Below are 6,075 nucleotides of genomic sequence, written 5' to 3'. Positions count from 1 at the left end.
TGAATCATGTATAGAAATATTATTGATTTTTGTATATTGATCTCATTGTATCCAGAAACTTTGCTAGCCTCATTTATTCTAACTGGTTTTTAGTGTACTTCTTAGTATTTTCTCTATATAAGATTATGCCATCTGTGAATAGAGAGAGTTTTACACTTCCAGCCAGCTAACATCTCAAGATATTCTGTTACTCTGTCCCTCTCACACTTCTGTTCACTACTGCAGCAGCCTGAATCCTGCCACACTCCTGCTCCTAACAGAAGAAGGAGAACCTCATGATTGTCTTACCTCAGCTAGGGAACTTTCCATGCCTTGCTCAGATTTGTTAGAGACCCCAATTAAGAACTCTTAACTAATATTTTTTGTTGATGAATCATATCTCAGAAAATGAAACTGGAAGTTATCAAGCAAGATATGCTATCACTAATTTAAGTTCTCTTTAGAAAATAGCCCTCTACCTGAGGTAATATCAGCCCAGATGGCAGAACTTATTCCACGTCATGTATATAGTTTGTCAGCTAGCCAAAGACCGTAGAATAAGTATATACACAGATAGCAGATATGCTTGAGATCAGTACAGGACTTTGAGATGCTTTGAAAACAAAGTTTTCCTAACCTCTGCTAGAATCCCCATCAGAAATAGACTACAAGCTAAGGGACTTATGGATTCACTCCTACTTCCTAGAGAGGTGGCTATAATGAGGCTGAGGCTCATGTGAAAGAGATAACATGGAACTGAAAGGAAATGCTGTAGCAGAGCCTTATGCCAAACAAGCAGCCTTAACCAAGGTGAGGTTCCTAACTGCATCCCCAAAGGATAAATCTCTGGAGGAATCCAAAGGGGCCATTATAAAATATCAGCGTTTAGTCCTGATTCTGAAAAACAAGGTTAAAAATTTTACCCTTCACCCAAAGCATCTCCGGTGCTCCCAAGATGGCCTCTTGGTGGCTCCAGATGGCTTCAAATGGATATTAGCTAGATTGATTGACTAATTGATTGATTGATTTTGCCGGACATAACTACCCATCATGGTACAGACAATTGGTTACTATAAACTTTAAAAAGAGAGATTTTTAACAGGTTATTTTCAGGTCATGTATCACCTGTCAACATAATCCTCGAAAAATTGTAAAGGTGGGACGTGGCCAGGAACCAAAGCCTCAAGGGTCCTTGGACACCTTCAGATGGATTTTATCCAGCTTCCACCCTCCATGAGATCTGAATATGTTTTAGTTACTATATGTCTATCTTCAGGATGGGTTGAAGCATTTCATTGCTGAAAACCTGTAGTCCTTACAGTCACTAAAAGCTGCTTGATTTTGTATTTCCAACCTGGGGCATCTCCTTTTTTATATCAAGTGATTAAGGCACACACTTGACAGGAACCATTATAACAGAACTCCATAAGGCATTACTCGTACTCAAAAACTATGTTGCCCTTACCATCCACAATATTCTGGAAAAGTTGAAAGAACCAATGGCAGCTTTAACGTAAAATTCACAAAACTTTCAGAAACCTTTAGCTTCCTGGCGAAAGGTACTCTGAGAAGCCCTATGGCCGTATGAGTCACTCCCTTGGGGATACATCAGTTATCCCCCTAAGAACTGATAACTGGAAGGCCTGTTTATTTAGAGATTTCACTGCCAGTCCTAGACTCTACCCTGCTGCCTGCAGACACAGCAAAATATTGAAGGGATTCATGTACTATACCCAGTCCTATCATCGACAGGTTAAGGACACCTTCTTACAGCATCTTCCTCAAGAGCCTCTTTATGATCTTCAACCATGAGATTTTTGTCTATTGGAGGAGACATCAGAGAAAAAATGCTCTTGAACCTCATTGTATGGGACCTTATCAGGTACTGTCAACAAATATAGCGATGAAATTCCAAGGAGTCAATTCTACATATTTCACAGCTAAAGAAGAAATTCAGAATTGACACAACTGGAAGCCAACTCCAATAAAAGTCTTCAAACTGAGGATTCGCCAAGATACTCAACAAGCAGATGGTCTTCAGAAGTATACGGCTGACCAAAGATCTTTAGAATAAATAGATGACCTCAGATAGTGGATAGCTTCTGTTCAAGATGTCAGACCAAGACCTGTGTCAAAGTCCTGTTTTGTTTTTTGGCTTCTTGCTTATAGTTATTCTTCTCATTTCTATAGATCCCTCCTGGTCATCCACCCATAGTGGCCCCCTTTCTCGTTTCTTTCCTCTTTATTATAATTGTTAGGCCAGAACATACTCATTCTAATGTCATTCTTAAGATTATCCCAATCAGTACCCACTACTCTCAATCTTACCAACTGCTGGATATACCATTCATTGCCAGACCACCATGATAAATATATATGAACAATTCTGGTCTCAGCAAATGAGACTCTAGGGAATTATAGCCAATAGTTTTTCCACTTGCCCCTACAGGGACAAATCACCGTAAACAAATCAACCTGTGACTGTATTAGTGTCCCTCTCTCTCAGAAAAAGAGCCAATTACTACAATCTATTGATCAGACCCCAGGTAATTCTAAATTTGAACCAACAACCTTCATAGGGTAATGGGTCAGTCATCACCTGGAGGAAACTAATAGGGATCCAAATACGTAATACAGCTAATGTAAGGCTTTGGTTCCAATCTCATGTCATGTTTGACTCCTTTTTTCCTGGTTCTCTATGTGGATCTCTATGGATTCTACTTCCTTTGCAGCCAGGCCAACTGGTCTTGTTTTCCTGACTAAAACCTCATGCAGTTTAAGAATAGTATTCCAAGATTTATCTGTATACAGAATCCTAACTCTGTAAGTCACCAATGCTGGAAATTCCAACTCAGGCAGGAGCTCCAAAATGAAGCCACCCTTGATTATTCAGGGACTCTACCTTGGAGAATTGCTGACATTGTTTATGTGAACAATCAGAGCAGTATTTCCAATGACGGTAAATAAAAAGAGTATAAGACTCCTGTCACTAACTCTGGCTGAAGTTATTAGTGACATCACCTCTTCTCTAGATGGAAGATCTGTAGATCTGCCTCAACTCATTGACACAAGTAGTTATGAGCAATTGCATTGCCCTAAACTTCTTATTGACTAATCATGGTGGCATATGTGCCATTGCTGTTACATCTTGTTGTACTTGGATCAATGAAACAGGGATGGTAGAAACACTACCTGGCTCAGTGCTTCTGCACAACTGCTCTCTTATGAGATGCTTGCCATGATGATACAAGAACAAAAAGATCTCATGATACAGTTTACCATGGAGATAACTGAACAATCCCCAAGTGGAGAAGATCTGGATCTCTAGTGTCTCTAAATTGGTTAACCTCTCTCAAGAAAGAGAATGACCAAAAGGGGGAGCTGAGGAACTAAATATATCAATGGACAATGGATACACCATATATGACAATAGAACTTTGATCCACACCTTTGCAGCAACCAGCGTGGAAGCCAAACCACAGCATCTATGGCAATCAGCTCAGAACAGACAGAACTTGGTCAATGACTGCTAGTTCCCCTATTTTTGGCCCCCACTTCCAACTTAGGACCAACCATAGAAAGCTAAATATGCTCCTCAAACTAATCATGTAAGATATCCTGTTCCTGTTAGCCTATCTCCAGGGTTCCCATACCAACAACCTCCAATCAGGGTATGCCTGAAGCTTCCTTTTTGTTTTCTTCTCATTATAAGGCTTTCTTACTCACTGCATGCCTTTGGGTCTCTGTCAAATACAGGTGATAGTGGCTGATCCTTTGCTATAGGAGGCTCTGAATAAATAGCCTCTGTTTGTTCTCATTTGAGTGGTCTTCATTTACACAAGTGCAAAGCCCTTCATCTTACAGAGGAGAAGACTGAGACTCAGAAAGTATCATGGATGTGAACTCGCTCCAAAATGGCTTTGGCATATATGGGTCTCGAGGCACAGACTCCTGGTTGTCTGTCAATATCCATCCACCTCTTCCTCCTTAGTAATAGAATCCCCAAATTTTAGCTGAGCCTCTTGCTGCCCAGGACAAAGATTTCAATTTCCAGCATCCCTTGCCATCAGCCAAGGTTCTATGTTTAAGTTCTTGCCAGGTGTCTGTAAACAGAAGTGGTATATTGCAGTTATTTGTTGAGGAATGTCTAAAGGACAATCTTAATGTTTATGACTTATTTGAATAATAGTCGAAGAGGTATTTTTACATTGATTTGAGTGTGTGTGCTTGTGTAGTAAAGTACTTGGCTGGCCTTCCTCCCCAGTTCCTAGGGGGTAACCTCTAAAACCTGGGAATTTCCTGATAGGAAATGTCTTTGTTATTCACAGTGGGCCTGTGACCACACCTGACGGTTTATGCTAATGAGGTGACTCAGGATGGGGGCTGGCCATAACAGAAAGGCCAAGTGATTAGAGGGTTGGGGGTTGGAGTTGTGTGATATCAACCCAACCTCCAGGGACGATAGGGGCACTGGAGATTCAGTTCAACTATGTGGTCAATCAGTCATGCCAACATAATGAAAACCCAATAAAAACTCTGGACAGTGAAGCTCAGGTAAGCTGCCCTGGTTGGCAGTTCTCTGCATATTGTTACACATCAATATGCCAGCAGGGTAATGTGTTCCTGGGGAAGATGGAAGCCTCACATTTGGGATGCTCCCACACTTCATCCTATGTGTCTCTTCCTTAGGCTGGTTTCAATTTGTATCCTTTGGCTATAATAAAAACATCATAATAAATACAGCACTTTCCTGAGTTCTGCGAGTTGTTCTAGAGAATTATCAAAATTGAGTGAGTAGTGCCAACTCCTAAATTTGTAGCCAGCTGGTTAGAAAGGTGGCTAGGGACCCCCAAATTTGTGGCTGGTGTCTGAAGTGAGAGCAGTCTTGTGGGGGTATTGTATCCTTAACCTTCGAAGTTTGGCCTAATGCTGGGTAGTTAATTGGTTTGAGAAGTCATTGTAGTGCTACAAAATAAAATAGCAATGAATTTTTATATACACACACACCAGGCCACCCCCAAAAGATGGCACATCACTAATCTATATTTGAATTTGAAAAATAATTACAGGAAACATATTTTTCTAAGAAAATATTTAATTGGTAGTTTTCTAGAAGGAAAGCTTTTCATCTACTATGAAAGTGTGAAGCCAACTGGAAGCACTCAGAAAACCTGAGCAATACAAGTTGTTTTTCAAATTAACACATTTAGTAAGCACTTACTGTGTGCTCATTTCTGAGAGGAAGTGTGAGAAATGACTTGAAGCAGCTAATCTGATTCAGGAGACAAGAAAGTGGCAAGATGATAAACCACCCATGATTTAAATGGAGCAAGACGGTGATAAGAACTATCCCAAATGCAGATATCTTTCATTTTTAAAAACTTATGCAAACAACAAATGCTTTTACAATTGCAAACAAGTAAGATATGACTTCACCTCAGTGTTCAAGACAACTCTTCCCTGAGGAAGGGTACTGTGAACAGGGTTCTGACTGATTATTAGGCTTTAGATAAGGGGAGAGGGCACTCTAGACTCGTGGAAGAGCTTAGGCAAGTGTTTACAGGCCAGCAAGTGTGGAGGCACGGCTGAGGCAGGGAAGGTGAGCTAGTCTGACTGAAATAGAGGTTCTTGTCAGGAGCAGCAGGAGGTTAGGGCAGACTGCAGGGGGCATTAAATGCCAAACCGAGGAGTGAGGATTTATCCTGTAGGCAGTAGAAAGGTTTTCAGAGCAGGGCAATGGGTGCGCACTGATGAGAATGGTTAACACAGCAGAGACACACATGGGACAGATTTTAGGCAAAGACTAGCTACAAGTTGTTGCAGGCATCCAGGTATGTAACATGACTTGGATGGGGGTTAGAGAAGAGCACTGGGAAAAAAGAAGGTGAGAGAGAGCAAACTATTACTAATGTAAAATATTTGCTATTTCTGCTCCTGTGAACCTCAGCTCTCTGGGAAGAAACTCCTATAGGATTTTTAGGCTTCTAGACTAGCATCCTGATCTCAGCTGTCCAGATGCTTCCTGTGCATCCTACCTGCCTTCCCCCCTCTGCCTTGGCCAAGTACAAGTTAATTCTTTTTAGTCAAGACTCCTCT

General features: G+C 41.0%; 1 pseudogene; it reads left to right on the top strand.

Annotated features, from left to right (window-relative positions):
* The window catches only part of LOC123286709 (small ribosomal subunit protein uS5m-like), a 363,347-nt pseudogene that overhangs the window by 225,017 nt on the left and 132,255 nt on the right, over positions 1–6,075 (top strand).

The sequence above is a fragment of the Equus asinus genome, chromosome 6, assembly GCF_041296235.1.
Source record: "Equus asinus isolate D_3611 breed Donkey chromosome 6, EquAss-T2T_v2, whole genome shotgun sequence".
NCBI classification, from domain to species: Eukaryota; Metazoa; Chordata; class Mammalia; order Perissodactyla; family Equidae; genus Equus; species Equus asinus.
Note: the sequence above shows the minus strand (reverse complement) of the source record. Positions and strands in the feature narration are given on the sequence as shown.